General features: G+C 38.7%; 1 long non-coding RNA gene across 1 annotated transcript; it reads left to right on the top strand.

Moving 5' to 3' along the window:
• Positions 1-2758: 2758 nt before the first annotated feature.
• LOC140684304 (uncharacterized) lies at positions 2759-22868 on the top strand. The gene is made up of 2 exons (XR_012056406.1): positions 2759-10434; positions 22485-22868. It is a non-coding gene; the product is annotated as an uncharacterized lncRNA (long non-coding RNA).
• The last annotated feature ends 271 nt before the right edge of the window (positions 22869-23139 follow it).

The following is a 23139-nucleotide window of genomic DNA, read 5'->3' as shown; positions in this document are numbered from 1 at the left end:
GTTAGGTGCTCAGAGCACTATGACTCTAGTCCTTCCTTCATATAAATGTGGATCAAGTACTGAAATCTTCCTCAAAAATTTCTCTTCCTCTTTGATGGGCTTGAGTTAAAAATAATAAGTTAGAAAGGGCAACTGCTGCCTATGAGAAACAACCAAATCCAGTTGTGGTTCAAGACCTGAACAAAAACATTATGTCCATGCATAAGCCAAATACCTTTTCCTGGAATATAGGATGCTTCCTTTTGTGTGTCAGGCTCTGACCACTGAGTCACTTCCCGTGGGTTTGCATTGTGCAGATTAGCAGGTGCAATTCTAAGTACGTATGGAAACTTCCTTTTTTACTGCTCTCTCAAGGGCTGTCCTTGGCTTCTTCTGAAGTTCAAACTTCTCTACTTCCTTACTTACCCACGCTGTATTTCTCTTCATCTCTGTTTCTGCCTCTGCCTGGCCCTGCTATCTGCTCAGGCTTTCTTCCTGGCAGCTTCTTTCATTTCTTCCTTTTCTTTGGCCAGTAGTCATAGAGAAAATAGCCAAGCTAGTCTGTGGACGAATAAAGCTAACTCTTCAAAATGAACTGTTTATTTTGTGATTTTACAAATACAATCTGCCTGCAAAATCTGGAATTTCCCTGGAATTGCATTTGGTGCATAGGTTTTTGCAAAGGAAAGAATATGAGTGGGAGAGATTGTTGTAGATAATACAGTCACTGAGCTACAATGGTTCAGGATTCCTACTTTTCCCAAATCTTGTGCTGCAGATATGGACTTCATGTCTTTGCACCAGAGTAACTATTTCAGCTGAACCATGGAGGTTTTTATCAAAATGACTAAGCAAGTAAAAGTGGCTGTGTTTTATATGCCCTACTCCACTTTTGTTTTGTTCTGCTGCCTGCATGGGAGTAGCTATGTTGGGGTGTTGTTTTAACTATACTAGAATTGGTTTTTAATTTAACATTTGTGTGTACACGACCTCTCTGTCTTATATCTACTTACCTTATGACTGAGTAAGGGTGTCCTTTTGAGGACACATTATTTTAAGGGCTGAATGTCTAATAATCTGCCAGAAAACTATGAGAATGTGGTGGTACATTTGTTGAATGAAAGCATGACAAATAGAAGGCAGGAACCTATTTTGAAGAATGGTGCTGGGATTTTGCTGATATTCTAGAACTACAGTGTTTAAAAGTACAATAGCAGAAGCAAATGGTTTTGGATTTTGCCAATATAATGAGCATAGGGTAGAAGCTGAGAACAATTGTGCCTGTGTTCTTCATATTTTCCAGAGCTTGCCTCTGGCTAGGGTTGGGTGAGGGATGAGAAAGAAGGAAGGACCTAGACGCAGAAATGTGCTGAATGTTTGTTTGTTTTTTTCGGAGGAAAAGGAGAAGTGATTGAGATGATGGTGCTTCGCTCCCCAGAGGGAGTTTCGCTTCACAGATAAGCACCCTGAGTCATGAGCTGAATAAGTGCCAGAAGGTTTCAATGGTAGAAGTAAATCCTAACGAAGTTTGCTGTTGTGGCTGGACTGCTGACTCAATGCACTTACTAAGTGAGCTACTAGGGAGAAATGTGGCTCATATGGAAATTGGGAGGCAGAAATGATTCTTTGCATGAATGAGAAACAATCTTGGTATGTGAAAATATAAGCTGTTTGTTTCAATGAAGAGGCTGGGTTTGGCTTTATTCCATGTAGTTATTTGAAGGCTATTGAGAAATGCAAATCATTATTTATTTTTACTGTGCTATGTGATGAGACTCATATTTCAGAGGCAGAGAGAAAAGTTTCTGGACTCTGTCCAGAAATTAGCCAAAATGATAAAAGAATCACACAACTTACTCAGTTTGTTTAATATGATTACAAAATCTTGAAAAAAAAATGATAAAGGTGATTAACAAAGGACAAAAGAAGGTAATTGTCCCAGGGGCTTGATGCAGAAGGAGATGTATTTTGGTCTAGTGGTCAAAGAACATTGGCTCTCTGGAGGCTTTATCCTTTTTCGTTAATTCAGTTTATCTCTTTAGGGGTTTTCTGTTTCTTCTGTTTTGTGTTAACTTATTTAGGTAAAACATGCTCAATGTACATGTTTTACTCTTAGCTGCCAGACAACTCATATAGTCTTCTGTATTCTGTCTGTGAAAGGGTTGGCACAATTTTTGAGAAACAGCATGGAAGGTTTTTACAGATTACTTTTAGAATATAGGTTGCTAGCACGTTCCTGGTCCATGGAAAATGCTTTTAAATTATCCTAAACCATTTATTCTGATGAAGTACAAAGAGTTGTACTTAGCTAAAAAAATATTCTCTTACTCAGTAGAAGAGGCTGACAAACATATTTATAGGATCATTCTGCTGTTTAATACCATTTCCTTCCTTTTTACTCCAAGGAACAGTTGAGAATAAACTTGAGACAAACTGTTTTGAAGACAGAATTTATCTCACAAAAATCTCACAAAATCTGTGTCTGTTGTATGATCTAATCTCTTCATTAAAACGGGTCACTTTAAATAGACATTTTAATCTTGCTGCCCTCTCATAATGCCTTCCATATTGACACACCTGCCTTTTCTTTGCAATTTCAAAAACCTTAAGCACTAATGCTAAAGACACTCCTCTTTGATATGTGTTAGACAGAAATATTCTTGACTGAGTGCAGCAGTAAATTGAAATGGTCTGATGCCAGAAGCTGAAGAAGATGCATGTTTGCACAGCACTGGGAAATGGAGGGACTTTGCTTGCAAAAGTTCCTTTCGGGATTTTATCTCCTATTTTCTCTCAGCAAGGGCAGATGCACAGGTCTAAGTTTCAGCCCAACACTGACTGTGAGAGCAAACCACTGTTTTCAGAGTACAAACACAACTGGAGCCATCAGACCACCCTGAACCAGCCTAGGATCCTTCACAGCGCAGGTACAGGATGGCTGCCTCTGGGACCTTGCCATTACTTGCTTATCTGTGGATATGTTTTCCAAGAGGAATAGACAAATAGCAATATTCCATGCCTAATATTGGCATTAAACAGCTGGTAAAAGTCTGTAGGTCTGCTAAAAAGAAGCGCTGCAACTTTATACCAGCTGGACTAGTGATCCTGTTTTCCAAACCCTTTTTTAGAAAAACCTTCCATAGTGGAGGAGTGGAGTGGCAAAAGAGAGTATGAAGAAGTTGCCCATGCAAGAGTTATGATCAGTATTGCTGGCCTTCTTCCAAAATTGTAAGTTCTTAATGTGAATTTGAAAGTACCACTAATAATCAAGCGAGGGTTCCTGAAGTCAAGGGACAGAAGGTAGAGGCTCAAGCAGCTTATTGGTATGTGACCCTTAATCATGTCCTGGGCACCTAGATTCTCATTAGGGGTGAGCTAGGAATGCTTAATAGCAAGATCATTTACTCTTGACTACTCCCAGTGATCTCCTTTATTCCCTGGGAAAGGCAGTAAAGCAGCTCAGATGCTGTGTGGGGTAGCAAGACCACTCAGCCCAGGCTGTAGGCACGTTCAGCTCACCAGTGAGCTGGCAGCTGGCTGGCATGCACCACCAAATACTCTGTATTTCTTTATCAAATCAACAATAAGTGTTCGTGTTTGTTCTGGTCTGTGTGCAAGAGCTCACGTATGCCTGCATACCTCATAACTGACTGAGCAATTACATCCCATACTTCCCTTTTCTGTACTGCTCTATTAAGAGTTACAACATTACATAGCTATACAGAGATTAAGCCTACCAAAATACATACCAATATACAGCATTTCCTTTCCCACTTATGCTGGACCACCAAAGCAATAATTTCTTCTTTATTCTCTTTTCTTTGCTCTTTTTTTTTTTTCTTTTTTATTCAACTTTATAACATCTTCATATGTCTTCACAGTTATACCTTTGCCCTGTCTGATTGCATTCTGGCACTTGACTTTGAACTCTTCTCTGTCTTATTGCAAGTTCAACAGTTACTGGTGGAGAGTTAAAGTCTTTTAATAAAAAACAAACATAGGAAAGGGGTGGACAGAGGCAAGAGTATACCTGATAAGCCTCATAGGTATGTTGGGGTTAATACTGAAATGTCCAAAAGTCAGTCCTCATGGTTACTGTTGTGGGACCTCAGAAAGCAAGGCTAGAAATATTGCTTAACTGGTTCTAATGACATCTTATTTTTAAACACAGACTAGAATTTGTTTAGCTCCATCTCATCCTTGCAATACTGCTGTATGCAGTATTGTGCTCTTCTTAAAATCAGTTGATATCATTTCTGTCCTTATCCACCTTTGTTCTTGCACCAAAAAAGGTCTTCTTTCCATAGTTGTCCTTGTTAGCCATATGACTTCTCAAATTTACTCTGTGGGAATTTTCTGTAACCCTATAATTATCTCTATTTATGTAATGGAAGTTTTTTGCATGTCCTATTTAGCTTTTGCTAACTGCTGTTTGTGCTTGCCTCTCCCTACTAACAATGGACTTTGGATTTATTTTTTTTTTCTGTATGATTAGGACTTTTTAAACTCTTGCATAGTTGGACTGAACTACTTAGGAAGAATGTGATATTTTAAACAACAATTCTCTGCAAGGCACCTCTACAAGAGTGCAATTTGACAGCATTAACAAAGACTGACCTTGCAATTATAGTCAAGACTGAAATCTCAGGCTAATTTTAAGTGATGTGAAATGATACAGTGCAAAATATTTTCTCCTTTATGTCCATGCCAAATGGAGAATTTGTTGAATCTTCTTTACCCAAATCATACCAAACTTATTTGCAATAAAAGCAGCTGTTGTTACTGCAGCACTGGATCAGCTTCAGCATTTATGAGATGACTGTACAGTGGTCCATATTTTTCCCTACCACATGATCTGGGGTGTTTTCAACACTGAATAGGTGAGTTGGGAAGGGGAATATGAAAAGGGATATTGTGTTCTTGCTGAAGTCCAGTGCTGGAGTGTGTAGAAACCGAAGAGATGAAATGAGGTGATGAGTGTTTAGGCAGATAATAATAATAATAAAAATAATCAGATCTATATGGCCCTAAATATGACAATTCATCTTAAATGTGTTCTGTAACATGTTCTGGGTTATTGTGATTAATTAACATTCAAAGGATCTGACAGAAATACAGCTGATGAGATCAAGCAGGCAGCTGACATGGGGACACTCAGTGTGGTATCTTCTCCTTTCAGATTTGACCACTAGAATAATTAATCGAGGTGTGAATAGCCTAGCATGTGCATTCATACTTGACTCCAGCCAACAGGGAGCTTCCAGTGTGGGAACTGAAGTGGGATTTAGGCTGTACTAGTCACCAGGAGCAGTGGCCACTAGCTCTTACTGCTTTCTCTTTTGGACTTTTAAATCCCTGTCTGCCTGAGGCGGCTCTAAAGATTTCTGTTACCTTGAGAGAGAGTTTTCACTTTGGATAGCAAGGTCTTGGGGAGATTTTGCAGGTGGGAGCAGCAGGGATAGGGCTTAGCATGGTGCTCTGTCAGTGACATTCAACAACATTTACATGAAATCACTGCAGTGGACTGGAGCACGTCTTATCAAAACAGTATTCAATGAGCACATGCACAGTATTTTATCAACATGTTAGAAGGAATATTAATAAAAATTATATATTTCTCTAAAGTATAAAAAGTTCCCAAAGCTCATTGTGAAGCTGCATGGAAAATGTTTTAGAGGAGTTTCTGCATCCTGGAGCCACTTTCAGTACCTTTTTGATAAAATATATTTTCAAATGCACTTCCACTGCTTCCTGTAGACCAGACTGCAAAGTGAACGTGCTTGTACTTAAAATCTCCAAATTAGAATGGTGCATGAAAACCAGTCACAGGCACCGAACATTCCTCCTCCAAGTTGAATGTTTCTAAGAAGCGATCAAAATAAAATGACACCCTCAAAGAGGAAAAATTAATCAAGCTCTCATTTCCTACAGATTGGGATTCTTCCTCTTGTATTTTTATTACATTTTTTCCCCTGCAAGTTCCTGATAACTATAAGAGGAAGTTAACTTTTTTGCCTTGCAAAACCACAATTGAAGACACTTTAAAGTTGTTTTTGTTTTTAATGGCAACAAATATTTTGCCTATATTAAAAAGGCCATTCATGCTGTTTCTTAAATATAAGAGTCATCTTCTACTTCCAATGAAGCATTAGGTAACTCATATATCTGTAGAGGCATTGGGTTAGCTGAAAAAATATATTTCCTATGGCAACCTGCTGAATAGTGCTTAATTATATCACTAGTCACAGATTTCTTAAAAAAACCCAAATCCCCAAAAAGAAACAGCCCAAAACTTTAACATTTGCAAATGAATGACGAGAGTTCCGAAGTTTGATTAAGGTTGAATTGCCTTGAGTTGCAGAATATTAGAGAATATACTGTGTATTATATTTTAAAAAACGCATTCATGATTTTCCTGCTATGTTGTTTTCATTTGAAACAAGAGATGAAATAAGAGCATAATCCCGTGTCCCTACTTCTCATTTAGGCCAACATCCTTCTTTTTGCTAGCAAATAGAAAGCCTTCAGATATATTCTGTTGAATACAATGCTGTGAGACTGCAAATGTGATTAGGTTCAGTAATGTTATTGCTGCTATTTGTTACTGTGACAACAGAGCTACAGTGCTCTCTGAATAGTAGTAAATATCCTTATTTTGAGTTTTTAGAAACTGGATACCCTTGGGCTCTTTACTGGTTGCATCAGGAGTCCAGGTGAACTCTTTTTCTGTCTGAATCTTTTCCCAGTTATGTATCATGGCAATAAGATGTCATTGTGCAATGATACAGAGCCTTTCATCCTAGTGAGTTGTGATCAAAATCTTCAAGGTATCAAGTCAGCCACTGAGGTTCAGTGTGTGTAGGATAGGAAGGTTCAGGAACCCCCCTAACTCTAGAGCTAAACAGGACCATGGTCACTTAGTCAGATTCTCTGTTTCAAGATGGAAGGAGATGCTCATGGTGGTTTTTGAAAAGGCAATGTCAGTGGCTAACAACCTTCCTTTTGATTTATGAAACATCTAAGATCTAAAGATTGATCTTCATATACATGGGAGTTACAAAGAAAGGGCAAAATGTTTATATGTCTTAGCTTTTTTTTAGTGGTATGCATATTGTTGAACATATCTCTGGCATAAGGTGGAGTTTTTAAATTTAGTAACATATCTTACTGGAAGATGTGAATTTCTTAAGTTTTTCCTACCTTTATATGCTACTGCAGTCACATCTTTTGAGTATGGAAATAATTTACCTCAAAATAGGGAACAGGTTACTCCTGACTGTCGCTGGTGTCCACTCACTAATGCAACAGCACTCTACAAGCTTCATCTACAGACAAGAAACCATAAATTTGCTTTTTGAAATGGGTGAAAATGCTTTTAGGTCAACGGTGAACCCTATTTATGCCAAAAGCAAAGTATTGGTTAACCTCAGTCAACAGCATTTTATCCAGGGGTCAATTTCTTTTCATGTTAAGCCATTAAGACTTATTTATGTTTCTTATAATAGTGCTTCTCTTGTTTTAGCATGGAGGGTACCAATTTATTTTTTCTAGGTATGAAATATAAGACAATATTACACCTGAGACCTTTAAAAAGAAGAGCACTTCAGTGTATTCTGTTCCAGCCAAAGCAGGATCCAGTCCAACAACCCTGGTACATTGCTGTAGTTTTGGTTGGAATTCAAAGTAAACAGAAACACCTCATAATTTTCATAAACCCATGGACACTCTTTTTACATTAAAGTAAAAAAAGTTAGCATTTGTAAACTTGATAACAAACATGGCAAAATTAACTACACATAATGTAAAATGTTCTCTAAACCCACATCCCTCTATTCAACTGTACATGGTGGCAAAGGAGACATGAAGACTCCTGACTTCAGAGATGTTTTAACAAAATGCTGGTTGGCATGGTATCCCTCCAGATGTGAAGTGCATTAGGAGGAGCAAATTACAGAAGGACAGGTGTTAATGCAAATTTTCACCTGCTTGATATAGTTTCCCACTGCTCCACTTACAGCATTATAGAATATAAAATGTTTGATGAAAGCCTTGCTCAAGTGCAACTTCCACTGAAGTCAGCAGGATTTTTTTGCTTGAATAAGGACTACAGGATTTACTACACATGATTTCATAGAAATTATTTATTTTAGTGGGAAATTTAGTAGTAAGTACAATAAGAGAAAAAGGGGAAATAACTTGGGATAAGGGATTTGTAAGAAAGCTCCGGTGTTTGCATAAAAAATTATCCCGGATACTTTTTAATGTTTTGGTTTTTTTTTTTCGTGTTGTAACACCTGTGTTGTAAAAATCAAAAACAATGTTGCATTTTAAAGTTAGCTCCTTTAAATTTTTTCTTCTTCCCCTATTACTCACATTTCTTTTCCGGTTTTTATTATCTTGCCCCAGTGGGGATTTTCTTTTAACTTTGTTATATTATAATAGGTAGCATGTGAACATGAAAAACCCACTGACCTTTTTCTGACTTGTGAGTCACAGGATTAATAGCTGTGCATATGACCTTTTGAAAATAGGAAAAAATTTCCCTTAACCTGGTTTGCAGGTGAACAAAAGGTAAAATTCCTATTCTGTATTTTCTCTACATTTATTGCAATAGATTGCTTCTTTTTTATAACTGTCTCAGATGTTCAAGTTGTATATTTTGATTACTAATCTATAGAGTTATCCAGATAATAATATAGGTAATATATATTCTGTGTTGGTTTTAAAATGCAGATATTTTGTGCATTTTGCAGCATGTGCTTCCATAATTGAAAACAATTTGAGTTAGTTGGTTAAGATCAGTCTCTAAGCTCATTATTATCTTCACTCATATGAATAGTTTCAGAGAAATACTATAGGAAATCCAGAGCAAGTCATTCCAGTGGTCATGCTGCTGGGAGAGAATCTTGCAATTATGGAGGAACAAGTTGGTTATGGCTTTCCTCTGTAATTCACTCTACAAATGCCAAGACCAGCATTAGGACTTGGGATTTGCCTCACACAGTGACGTTTAGGGTAAAGAAGATTAGTGAAATTTTTCAGAAATAATTCCCAATTTTAGGAGTTACGACTACCAGTCGCTTTCTCTGAACTTCATGGGAACAAAAAACTTCATCCCAGAGATGTCACTAGTTCAGATACCCCATATGGAGATGTCCAAAAGTGGAAGTCACTTGGGTAAGTTCTGGCCTTAACCCTTGTGTCTCTAAAACCATTCCATGTAACAAGTAGAGGTTATGAAAAGTGAGGGGGACAGGGAGATATCGTGGGAGAAAGATATCTGGCAGTAGCATTTGATGCAAAGAAAAAAAAGGACACAAATAACAAGGAGCTGTAGAAGAGGAGTAGAGCTGTAAAAAAATCAGTTTGAAAATGAAGCAAAGTCCAGTCTGTCTCAACATAAATTTTCCAGGTGCATTAGGCAGCATACAGAGAGCACTCTGATTGTAAAGCACCCTATGCACTGTCTGGAGTGTAAATGTTATTTTATTTTACTTCATTTTTGACCCTTCTTACATTGTTTTCATTAGTGTAGGGCTTTCATTATTTACTGAAAACCAGACTTCTTGTGAGTCAGACTTGCTGAGAGCATGGGAGTACGTATACTGAGGAAGTGTATCCCTTAGCAACAGAATGCAAGTTAGGGTTCTTCAAAACTTATCTATTCATGTTTCTCTCATTGTTAATAGATCTTTTACAGAGAAATCGGCTCACTCTTCATTTGGAGTGCTTTAGACCCAAATGTTAGTCAGGTTTAATGAGACAATTTCAGTAGTTTAATTTGCTGCCAGACAGCGAAAAACATGTACAGGTTTACATCAGTTATTCCAAAGGTATAGACCTTCTCAGGAAAAAGGTAAGGGGAGAGAATTATATCACTGTTTTTGTAGGTATGAGCTAATCTACTTAACAAACATATAAACTGTAGACAGGGTACATTTTAATGTAGTTTGTCTTCATAATGTTTGCCTTAGTCAGGGTTTAGGCGTTAAGGAATAGGCTGCCCTATCAGATGTATCAGTTAAGTGATTTTACCCAGAAAGTATTGTAACACTACGGGAGTTGCACTTACAGGAACTGGGTTTATTATCTTTCCCTTCCAGTGCCTGTTTTAGTTCCAGCACACAGTGACACACAGTGAGAAGCAGGCATGCTGTGGGCTCTCTGGTTTCACATCCTGACATCCTTTGTGCCTTTCTTTAGGTGACCCACCACACCTGGCTCTCCATGGTTGTCACTGCCACCATTCCACCCTTCCTGAAGCTGATGGATCCTGGCAGCAAAGGACAAGAGACTGAGTTTCCACTGGTGCCCATCTCCCAGAAGGTGGCCCAAGGCAAGTCAGAGCATTCCCACACATTTCCCATGCAAGGCAGCAGTTGCTAGCACCCAGAACACACACCTCAAGTTGCCTGGCTTTTCACATTGTATGTTTCTACACTGATGATGTATAAGGTAAGGATTGACTTCATTGTCCTCTGTGTATAATAAATCATGTAGCAAAATCACTAAAGGCTAAACTGGCCAACTAACACTGACAAGAATGAGAAAATTTGGAGAGGAAAATATTTCTCATAAATGGAAATTAAATTACTTTGTGTGCCTTTTATGTTGGTGGCATAGTTCACTCCTCTATTTAATTAGTTGCATTATAAATAAACCCATTAAATTTCGAATGATAAAAAGCAATCCTAGTAAGCTAAAGAAAACCTAGACTTTATCTAAGTATATTGCTTAGTTAAATGAAGTGTGTTGCATATTCTGACTTCAGATCTTTCTTTAACTGTTTTTTCTGTGTTGCTGACTCAGTGAAAACTTCATTTATTTTCTGGCAGTTTTCCTGAAAGGAAAGCCAAGAACATAATCTGAATAAATAGTTGTAGTTTATTTTGGCAATATACTGTAGCAGCTCAAGTGGTCAGGTATTTTATTTTTTAACTGAAGTATCCCATCATCTTGGAGCCTCACCTGGAGCTTTCTGCCACTTTACAAATTATCTGTTTCACTCCGCTACCTGACCATCTTTTGTGAATAATGCAGAGGACTTTTAGCTAAATATTATTGTTTCTAGTTTCAGATGCCTGTCTTAAAAGCCAGAAATATAGCATTAGAGTCACAGAATGGTTTGGCTTGGAAGGGGCCTTGGAGATCATCTGGTTCCAACACCCTGGATTGGGAATACTAATGTCTTTGTGGTACCCTAAGGAATGTGGCTGATATACTTACAGGCATTATCTTTCTGGCAAAACCATAAGCAATTTCTGTGAAAAAAACTTTAAAAAATAATAGGAAAAGGAATGAACCCACAATCCTGTGCAATCAGGTAGTTTTCTATAAAGAGATCCTCCAAAACCCATTAGATTTGAGTAAGTCTTGAGCCAAAATACCAATTTGTAAACTTATTTCACCTAAACTTGGAAAAAATATTTCTAGCAAAAATGACAAATCTTTTTTTTCAAAAAAGAAAAAAACAAAAGAAAGATCATATCTCCATTGCAATGCCATTTTTTTTAAATTAAGAAGTTTTCATTTAAAAAAAAGAGTAAGTATACTTTTTGGCTTATGCTTGTGTCACTGTTATAATTACCTTTACAAATAGGTAAAGGGAATGATGACAGACAATTAAATAAGCAAGCGATTGCCTATGAACAAATGAATGTAGGCTGAAAATCTGCTGTGCTGCTGCTTAATGAAGATACTCTTGAAGAAGATGCTATTTCTGTTTCAGTTCTGGCTCCTGACATCTGTGAATTTTACCATGACTATTGTTAGGTGAAATGCATCAGCCATCTCTGGGATTGTGTATGGGCAGAGGGAATAGGTTTCACACAGCATCTCTCGGCAGCGCCAAGCCTAAGCATGGGATCCTTGAAGGAGTGCTCTGTATTCTTCCTGTAATCTTGCCACAATCTTCCTATAAATTGAGAATTGTGTTAAGGCTTCTCGTAAAATCAATTTTTTAAAGGGAGACTCTGACAAAGCACCACTTTGTTGTAAATATCCTTCATTCGCTTCTGTTTCTGTGGATTGCCTTGGCATAAAACTCACAGCATAAAAGAATTTGAGGATTCCTTGGACCTCAAGGATATTTGGATATTTATTTTCCCTTTCCCATCTCCATTTTTTTCCCTTTTCAAATATAAAACTGAAACCAAATACTTTCAGAGAATCATGAAGGAAATCAAACTATAATTACTGGTGAGTTCCACCCTGACATAGCATGAAATGTGTCTGTCCACTTAAAGCAATACAAATCTGTCTGGTTTTGCCAAGCAGAGAGTTCCTAGTTAATAAACCAGCCATTTTCTTAAGAGGACTAAAATTATCTGTAATGGTCTATGCTGAGCTCAGTGGATGGGAAGACTCTGCCTGATCTTGACAGACAAAGGAGTTGACCTCCAGGTCTTTGGCCCTTTGCAGATTGTTTTGCTTAGGTATGCCTGTGCTGACCATGCTCCTGCAGAGGATTAATTTGGTTTGTATTTGCTTCATTAAGTGGAAGTGATGAGAGGCAGCTCTTGTGAGTTGATGTAATGCTATTCAGAGATGTAGGAGGTGATATTTCACTGCTGAGGGTGCTCGAACCTCCTGTTCCCATCTCCGCCAAGACATGGCTGCAAGTTGGATGCAAATACCTGCAGGCAAGATTTGGGTGGAGAAGCACTGGGTAGGTTGTCCTGACTTAGCTGATGGGCTACTGAACTGTGAGTCTATAAGCCTTAGGTTTTGGTTCCATGTCAAGTAGAAATCTCCTGTTTTGCACAGCCAAAACATTAAGGCTTTGCATAAGAAGTATATGTCACAGTCCTTGCTGGGTTTATTGCTGGTAGTGGGTGGGGTTGATTCTGGTTTTGGTATTTTATTTAATTTGGTTTTGCTTTTAAGAAAAGCCTGGGGTGTATCTGGATGTAGAGGATACTGTGAGAATTAAGGATGTTTAATTTGGAGGCTGGACTTGGGTTGCATTTTTGATTATTATCTAATCTGTGAGTTGGGAAACTGAATCTAATTTTTCCTGGAATACAGGGGGGAGGGTGGCAACAAGAATCAATGTGTTAAGCCATTAGACATCAACTGCTAGAGTACAAATATTGACAAGTGCAAAGGTTTGGTGGTCTTGCTTTTCTGCATGAATATCAGAATCTGTCACACAAAGCCCGCCTGTACTTCCAGGAGGCCTGTGCCTGCGTAACACGATTATTGCAGCGTAATAGGGAGGTAAATGTTGGATGTGGGTAGTACAGCTACCACTGAACCTTCGTTACCCAACATCTGCTTATACAGAGCTTTGCCTTGCAACACAAATATCATACATAAACTTTGCTGTTCTCAAACCAGCAATTTCTTTCCTGATTCATACTTCCTCTTGAGAACAATCTTGTAAGCTCATATCTGATAATTTGATTATGGATCTCTGCTCTCTCCTTTAAAAGATCACATGCTCTGAGGTACATCTCCCAGGAAGAATGCTGTAACTATGTTGTTCACATGCTAGGAATAGAATAACTGTGGGAACTGAGCAATTTTCCCAACTGAAGCTACCTTGCAGTGAGATCTGTGAAATGGATGGTCAGTGGGCTCTGAATAGGGATCTGTGAGAAGAGAAATAGATGGTAGACTCAAAATTCTTGTCTGAGAAAAGAAAAAAAAATTTGAAAACTTTCCACTGTTGTTCAGCCTGGCTAAGTTCCATGAGCTTGCAACACTGAGTCATTATAGAAGTTGAGTCACTGGATGCCACAGCCAGTTTCAAATCCTTACTAATGAGACCTGCTCAGAGCTAGGCTAGAAGCCCTGGTATTGGAGATGTCTGCAACCTGTGAGACAGGTACAGCCAAGGAAAGAAGTGTAATCTTCATCCATCATACTGCAGATCCTCAGCCAAATTGCATAACCATAGTCCCTTCTGGTGTTAGCATTCCAAAGCTGAGCATCCTCTGCAAATATTGTGCTGCCACTTCTTTTCCCTCTGAAACTAATAAATTACTTTCTGCATAAATCTAACTTTCTACCAGACTCTGTAACATCAGGAACCATTGCTTTAGTCTCCCTTCCTAGGAACGGTACTGCTGTGACTGGTATATATCTCTGTGCAAGTAAATAGCTGCAGAACAAGAAAGAACAGCATTAATTAAGACTTCTACTTGCAGAAAATTAAAAGCACTGTTCTGTTCCAAACCGAACTGTTAAACATATTTCCAGCAAGTTCTGTTCCTTTTTGGTTTTCATGTAGTCATACAATCATAGAATGATTTGGGTCAGAAAGGATATTAAAGATCATCTAGTTCCAAACTCCCTGCCATGGGCCAGGACACCTTCCACTAGACCAGGTTGTTCAGAGCTCCATCCAGGCTGGTCTTGAACACCTCCAGGGATGGGGCATCCGCAGCTTCTATGGGCAACCTACTCCAGTGCCTCACCATCCCTCAAGTAAAAAAATCCTAATAGCTAATATAAACCTACTTCCTTTTAGTTTGAATCCACTCCCAATTGTCCTGAAATCACATGCTCTTCTCAAAGTTCCCCTCTGTCATTCTTGTAGGCTTCCTTCAACTACTGGAAGGATGCAATTAAGTCACCCCTAAGCCTTCTCTTCTCCAGGCTGAACAATCCCAATTTTCTGAGTCTTTCCTTGTAACAGAGATGATCCATCCCTGCAACCATGTGGGTGACCTCCTCTGGAGTCACTCCAGCAGCTCCATGTCCTTCCTGTGCTGGCCCCCCAGAGCTGATGCAGCCCTGCAGGTGGCTCTCAGCAGAGCAGAGCAGAGGGGCAGAATCCCCTCCCTGGCCCTGCTGCCCACGCTGCTTTGGATGCAGCCCAGGACACGTTTGGCTCTCTGGGCTGGGAGTGTCCATGGCTGGCTCATGTCCAGCCTCTACCCACAGCACCCCAAGTCCTTCTGGGCAGGGCTGCTCTGGTCTGTCCATCCCCAGCCTCTGCTGGTACTGGGGGTTTGCTCAACCCAGGTGCAGCACCAGCACTTGGTCTTGTTAAACCTCATGAGATTCTTGTATACCCACTTCTCGAGCTTGTCCAGGTCTCTCTGGATGGAACCTTGTTCTTTAGGTGTTTCAACAGCACCCTCATCTTGGTGTCATCTGTGAGTTCGCTGAGGATGCCCTTGATCCTTTCGTCTATGTAATTAATGAAGATATGAAATTACACTGGTCATGAGGGACACCACTTGTCACTGATGTCCATTGGGACCCTCAGTGTTAGCCTCTTCTGGAAGCCAAGCTGTATGTCCTTAGCCTGGCAAATAGCTCCTTAGCATCTTCATCTTCTTAAATTTTAGACTTGGAAATCCATATGGCTACATTTCCTAATTGCTTTTATTTTCACAGCATGCATTTGCTATAGATGTTTTTTCTAGCTATTTTAGGTAGTTCTTCTTAGGATTGCTACATGTAAGTTTTCTAGGTCCTTGTCATGGTTTTTAACCCCAGCCAGCAACCAAGCCCCAGGTAGCCACTCATTCACTCCCCCACCAGTGGGACTGGGGAGAAAATCAGAAGGGTAAAAGCTGGAAAATTCATAGCTTGAGATAAGCATGGTTTAACAGGGAAAGCAAAAGCTGCACATGCAAACAAAACAAAATAAGGAATTAAGTCACCGCTTCCCATGGGCAGGCAGGTGTTCAGCCATCTCCAGGAGAGCAGGGCCCTCTCATGTCTAATGGTGACTTGTGAAGACACACACCATCACTCCAAATGCCCCCCTCTTCCTCCTTCTTGCCCTCACTTTATATACTGACCATGATGTCATATGATCTGAAATATCCCTTTGGTCACTTGGGGTCAGCTGTCCTGGCTGTGTCTCCTCCCAGATTCCCAAGCACCCTTAGGCTCCTCATGAGTGCGGCAGTATGAAAAGCAGAAAAGGCCTGGACTCTGTGTAAGCCCTGCCCAGCAATAACAAAAACATCTCTGTATTATCAACTCTGTGTTCAGCACAAATCCAAAACACAGCCCCGTATCAGCCACTGGGAAAAAAGGTAGCCCTATCCCATGTGAAACCAACATTTTAGTCCTTAAACTCTAAGAAGCTGCTTTGGTTTCAGTTAAGCTTTCCTAAATCATCCAAAATTATGATTCCTAGAAATAATCTGAATAAGGTTAATTACTCTGCCCTGAGTAATGAAGAATTTAGTTTGTTCTTGTACATTTTATATGTTATATTCTTGTTAGCAGACGAATTTAATAAGGAAACGTCTATTCTTCAGTAGACCTCCTGTACTTTGCTGGCTTTCAATCTGTGAAGTTAATTCACAACATTTAATTTCTCTTTCCAAAAAATGTCTTCTTCAATCAGCTGTGGAATGTCATGTGTTACCTGTCAGCTCTCAAAATGACACTCATGTCTGAGCAGTTTGCAAATGAAAGAAAGCAGGAAACTGAGTCTCACTCATTTTGCTTACCAGTTGCATCATTGTCAGTTTTGTCCTTTTCCCTTCATTTTCTGCTGGGCAATTGGTTTCTTGGAAAAATTTGTGCCTTTTTAAAGAAATGATATCACGTCTCGTTATTTATAACTGCTCAGGCTTGTGCAAGCAGAGGATTTATGTGAGGACATGGAGAGTGATGAAACTATTTGTAGATCATAGGGTGGTTATAGGGACAGTGGAAATGCCCTTCTTTCCCCTCAATGTGTAGATTTCCAGAGCTGCAGAGGACCCAGAGCATTGTGAAAGCAAGCTGTAAGAGCACAGAATGAAAAGAGCTGTATATGCAATGCACAGTACAGATCACATAATCCATTCAGGTTAAAGCAGCTATAAAGGGATCAGATCTTGAAGCTGAGGTAAACAGCCACCAGCAGCTATTGAGTGGACAGGGGCCAGTAACAGCTAGGGAGAGCTCAGATCTCTTTAGCTGAGGTTTAGATCTTTGGCTCTGCCCTGCAGCAGGGAGAGGCAATGGGTGACCTCCTGAGGTCCTTCCCTGCCCTTGTTTCTGTGATTCCAAAAGCTACGTGTAAATAGCTCATGCTGAACTCAAAAAGCCATCAAGAGAAAGATAATGGCTGTGACAAGACCATTCATAGCTCATATACTTGTTTTTGTTAGCATAACTACAGCAAAGATAAAATAGAGTTAATGATGCAGAGCTGTTTGAAAGAAAGTCTCACAATTATTTCCTGTATTAGTGAGATGATGGAATAAACACAGAAATGGATGCACTTATATGAAAGAGATGAAACAGAAAGATACTCAAGTGAAAAACTGCCGTCTTGTTAGTTTAGCTACTTTCTATACCAATATCAAAATGACATATTAAAGCAGCACTACTAATCCCCTCACTGCTTGGGCTCTCAAGTTCCACAAAGTCAGCTTGTCATGAGGTAGTTATTACCTGTTACTGTATAATTGTGGAAAACAGCAGTCACATTGGACTAAAATGTGACTAGAAGCACTGCTTGCTGTAATGCCCATTCAAGTAATGGTGTATGACAGAACAAGCAATTCTTGTCATTTGCTGACCTTTATGAGTCACTTAATAAATATTAAGATAACTGGCACCGAGTGCTATGTCCCATAGCATGTCTTACCAAAAATGGACAACACAGAACATATATCTGCAGAATAAGATGTCTTATGAATATAAGGCATACCTCTAATGCTGAACAAGGCTTGACTGGACTAGTACCTGCATGGAAAATCCATTAAAACTTCTGTATATAGGAATATTTGTCTACTCTGAACGAGAATCCAAGGTGTAGTGGTTGAACAGTATTTATCCTACTGAATGGATACTCTTTACTCAAAATGAAAGTAAGTTGATACAATTTCTTCTCTTGGGGCCAGATTTGAGCAGGGATTTAGGGGTAGTCTGAATTATCCCAAGGTCTGTGTCCAAAGTGTAAGGAGCATTACTTGCTAGGAAGAGACAGCATTCATCTCATGTGTAGGACCAAAAAGGTTTGGACTCCTTGTAATTTTAGCCTTTTGTTTTACAAGTAGTTACTCTGGCTAAATTTCAATTAGCAGTAAAGGTGGACTTAAGGAAGAAGGAAAGGGGACTTGGAAGACATGACTTGTATCCTGTTGTGAAGACTGTAGATGTCTTGAATTTAGTTGTCAGCTTCCCTTTGTCATCTTGGCATGTCAGAGTTTCTGTTTTCTTTCCCTGGATTTTAAAGAAAAGAGAAGAATTGGTGACTGTGGGTTGGGAATAAGTCTAGTTTTCAGAGAGCAATTCTCTAAAGGCATCTTCAAGAATGCCAGGTTTTTGGAGGGTCTGTTGTGTGAAAGATGGTAGTGCAGAGATGATAGTGGAAGTGGAAAGAAAACAAATGACTAATGGAACAGTGTGGCTAGGTATATAGACTGTATTAAGGATAGAGAGAAAAAGTCTGCAGGGGAGAGGCTATAGAAGTTGACAGGTGACTGCTTGAGGTCCTAAATGATAGTCTAGTTCATATCAAAGAGTTCAGTGAGCATGCTGGATCTGTCTCTTTCTCTGCCTTTCATAGCTCTGGAACTAATTTTACATATTAAATGAAGTACTTTGTCGACCCAGTGTGTCTGGCGCTGACTTTGTAAACCCATGCTTTCCATTTCATTCAGGCGTGACTGGGTGAACAACCTCTATAACTAAAATAAATGACATGAATAATTCTTCCTTGAAATAAGGTCAATGCTATCCTCATGTGACTTGAGCTGTGTGCAAGGAACAAAGACCTACATCAGCTGGGTGCTATTAGCAACTCTGGGTGCAGATGTATTCTGTCATAAGTCTCAGGTGATAATTAAAGAGTCATTATGATTAGATCATTTTTTTCAATAAAACAATATTCTTCATAGAAATGTCTTCCAGCATCAAATTCACCTTGGGATGAGAGAAATTTTGTCATTACAAAGCAATTTTCATGTTATGCCATAGTGCAGATTTACTAAAAAGTTGCTAGTATTCATATTTTGCTTGGTCGTTGTCATCGTAAGCCTAATCTTTTACTGTAATATTAAAATGCAGTTTATAGGGTTTTTTTTTGGTTTGTTTCTCTTTCTTTATGTAATTCTGACTTACCATTTCAGTATATAACATAACTGATTTAATATTGTCAGCTACCTTTCCTATATATACAATATTTTAAATGTAAAAAAAGTGATAATAGTGGATGCAGCATGCTGCTGTTTTCAGATTGGGATCAGAAGGGGATGTTTTGGGTTTTTAAAATATACAATCTCAATCTAGTTTAATTTATGTGGAAAGCTTATTTTGTGCTTACCACAAAAAAAATTGGGCAATTCTGTAGATGATTTTTTTCTACAGAACGATGGAATAGCACCAGTGTCCATAAAATAGCAAAATGTAGTACATCTTGCTAGTAGAAAATTACAGTATCTCTAACAAAATGAAGTTGCATAGATATTTCCTTGACTGTTTAAAGTATCCTGCCTTAAACCATAGGCAATCTCTTTGGAAATGCTTAAGTTGCCAGTGTCACTGCCATTTTATACGTCTGCTTACTGTCAGTAGGGGCTCACAATCTGCACTATGTCTGCCTAAATCTGCTTAGAGAAAGGAATGGTAAGTCAGGGGTATGGCATTGGAAAACCTACATTATTTTCTTCTGCTTTTCCTTACTTGATTCTAAATATTCTCAGCACAAATTAAATAGCATAGGTAGGAAAACTTGTTTTTCTCATATACACTCATTTATAAGTTCTACGTATAATATTAAATCCATGCTGCACAATTTTATAAACATGACATCAGCTTTATAAACACAGGGCTTTGAAAATTGCTTGTGGAAAACTTAGGATCTACTACTGAATCATATTCAAAGGTTATGCTAGGTAAATATAAGGCATCATAAGGTCTTGCATAAAAGATCAGAAAAGAGTATTTTATACTGTAAGTTTATGAACCTTCTCAGGTTACCCAAAAGAAGAGATCTAAAACGCTAGCTGGTCTGGAAAAGGTGTGGAGTAATTGGTACTGCTGTGTTATAGGAACCACTTTCTATAACTCCCAGATTATTTTCACAACATCATATTTGAGATTACATAGGTTGGGTAAAAGAAAGCAGATGGAGATGTGGGTTTATATCTTTTACTCATGACACTATATTTGTTGTTAAACTGTTCTCATTATTGGAATCTGGTACAGGTCATAGAAGAATGTATTTGAGTAATCTTTTTAAAATTTATTATTGATTTACCTGTCTATTGCTCTGGTTAAGTAAATACAGCTAAAATCAATTATTTTAAAATTCCGTTTCCCAGTGGTGGGCTGTTATTTCCAGTAACAGTAATAAATTTATTTTTATTTTAAGTCTAGGATTGCACAACTCTGGTTTTACTTCACAGTCTTTATAGACATAGCTACAGCCATTAACAGCAGATTTCTGCCCTTGTATTCTAAAGGCACAGATTTCTGGCCAAACTCAGCAGTCATAGAACCAAAGAATCATCCAATTAATTTGGTTAGAAGAGACCTTTAAGATCACTTCAGTAGTGTTAGAATATGGCTAAAAGTCAATTTCTTATCCATTGAAAATATGTCAGGAGATAAAAAGGGTTGAACAAGAGAGACATTAACACAGGTTGAAAAGAAAGTTCTAGATATAACAATTTATAAAATTACAGTGGGATACATTTGATTTTCAGGAACTACAGTGAACTAGATCCTTTGAACATTTTAATTTATATAAGTCAGTTTGTATAAGCTGAATCCTTTGAAGATGTAGGAATTAAATTCACTTTTCAGCTCTGTTTCTCTGAAGAATTCAACCAATGCATTTTCTTTAAAGCCAGTAATCTTTTTTAACCCTTCTCCTTCTGGTAACAGAAAATATTTTAATGATTAGAGAATTAGAAATAAAAAACTGACAGTCTTTTTCTTACCTAGCCAAACTAGTGCTCTCCTAAATAAATTAGTGCTCTCCTAAATAGTGCTCTCTCCTGCATTTTCCAGGTTCCTCCCTCCACAGCCCAATGCCAGGCAGTAAAAATGGAACTTGCATACCCTAACTCTATTTAGACTGGTTTTCTAGAAAAGTAACTTGATCTGATCTCTTAATTTAACCTCACATCTAAACAATGAATCTTAATGAAACTCTTATGTTGGCTCTTTAGCCCTAAACTTAGTGATCAGAAATTTCCTAGATTTGCATTTCAGAGTTTCTACCACACAAGATTCATGGAGACATGAGGAAGATTCAAGATGCTAAACAAACATATATATACATAAAAAATTATATTATTCCTCAAACTATCTGGTGAACTAACATTTTCTTCTAGCATCACTAATTCGGTCTTGAAAAAATTCTGTGGTGTCACAGATGTTATTGCAGAGGAAACCACGCTGGCAAGCAAGGAGGAAATAGTAACAGTGCTTTTGTTAATTTAACAGAATAGAAGGCTTAACCCTTTTAGTATTAGAACAGGGACAGGATATAGTGTTTTATATTAAATATGTTCATTCATTTCAAGATGTTAGTGCTTTTACCCTGGAAAGAGTTTTGGCACAAACTAACTGGACAATTCACATAGGCTTCCTTTCATTATGTTCCCAGATATAAATGGCACCATATCAAAAAGATGAATTTTTGATTAGCAGAAGGACAACATATCACAGGTTCATTGGACTAATCCAGCTTCAGTCTCTACTGATAAAACTCAGAGGAAAGTCTAGCTCCACAGACCACAGAGAAAAAAAACATATTTGATACAAGTAAAAAATTGTAATGGAATGTCATTTTCAAAAATATATGCAAGCAATTCTGGTGGGTGCCCAGCCAGCCTTGCCTGGACTCCCCAGAATCACAAAGGGACCCTGCACCCTGCAGCCAGTCCTCTTGGAGCAGGGATGGTCTTGAGCTCTCTACCAGCTCTCCTGATAATGGTGCGAGCTGAGGTTCCAACACTGACTTTTGCTTTGTTTAGCCCATTAATTTATTTGACTGTCTCATTTCTGAGTTCATCATCACCTGCATGGATGAGGACTGAATAGTTAAGTTCTTTCCTATTGTTAGGTCAGCATATATGCTGCTGTAATGGAAGGACTCTAGAAGTGTTTATGCTCAAGGGTGGAGAACATCAGAGCCTGAGAGGAATAAAGCGTAGCTGCTTGTGAGTGCTGTGCTTTCAAGGCAGATCTTCAATTTGGTGAATCTAGTTATTATATTGGCCAGCAATTAAACAAAAAAACCTGGGTGCATCATGTTCTTGGAGTTGTGGATTTTCAGCAAGAAAACATACAGGAAGACTAGAGTTCCCACAAGCACTTATTCCAAGTTCCTAAATGATTGTGGGTGCTATTTTTAGACATCCTCACCCACCTCCCAGGGAGATAACCAGGAGCTAGTAACCCCCATGTTAGCAGGTTACTGGGAGTGCCTGGGTACTATCAGCTTGGGGTGGAGAAGAGCATTAGGCAATTCAGGAAGCATTTGGCAAAGCTGTTAGTAAGGACTTCTCCCTCCCTAATTGCCTGGTTGGTATTCATGATACTAATCAAGATAATAGGTGTCCCTGCTTGTCTCTCTTCTTTTCCAGTCTGATGAAATTCAGTGCTCTCTTCCTGCTATTGAAGACAAGTGGCAGGTGATCACAGAGGGTGTGGAAGAAGTTCTGCAAGAAGTCAACAGGCAAGTGGATATGGCTTATAATATGCCTTAAATTCAACAAGGAAAATACACAGGACTCCTTCCCCTGCTTAGTTTTTGGTACATAAAATTTGTGAAGATCACTTTTGGCATGTGGGTGGACTGCCATTTTGGGTGGTGATGGGGAATGCAGCACTAAGTTGAGAGCAGGTGATCATGATATAAAAGTGATTGTAAGGCTGCACCCTGGTGCTTATCTCTAGTCTCTCTATTGTTCATTTCCTATCTATTGTTATGGTTATCACTTACAATAAAAGGGCATTGATTTACAAAACACATGAACTTTATTAACAAGGCATTTTTGTAAGATGATGAAGTCAATTGAGAGTTCCACAGAAGAAGGAGGAGGTGGCTTGGTGGAGTGCAATGCATGTATTTGCTGGTAGCAATGATTTGTATGTCTGGCTCTTATAGATCTGGGCTTATATTTCCTGCCATTGCCAGCATATTCCTGGCAATATTGTAATTTGCAGTAGTTCTGTCTTGTGTCTCCTTGTCCAGATTGCATACAGCTGCATGTCCTTGGCATTTTTTCCCATTCCGCT

This window comes from Taeniopygia guttata, chromosome 5, assembly GCF_048771995.1.
Source record: "Taeniopygia guttata chromosome 5, bTaeGut7.mat, whole genome shotgun sequence".
NCBI lineage: Eukaryota > Metazoa > Chordata > Aves > Passeriformes > Estrildidae > Taeniopygia > Taeniopygia guttata.
The sequence above is the reverse complement of the archived record's forward strand: the minus strand, read 5'-3'. Positions and strand labels throughout refer to the sequence as shown.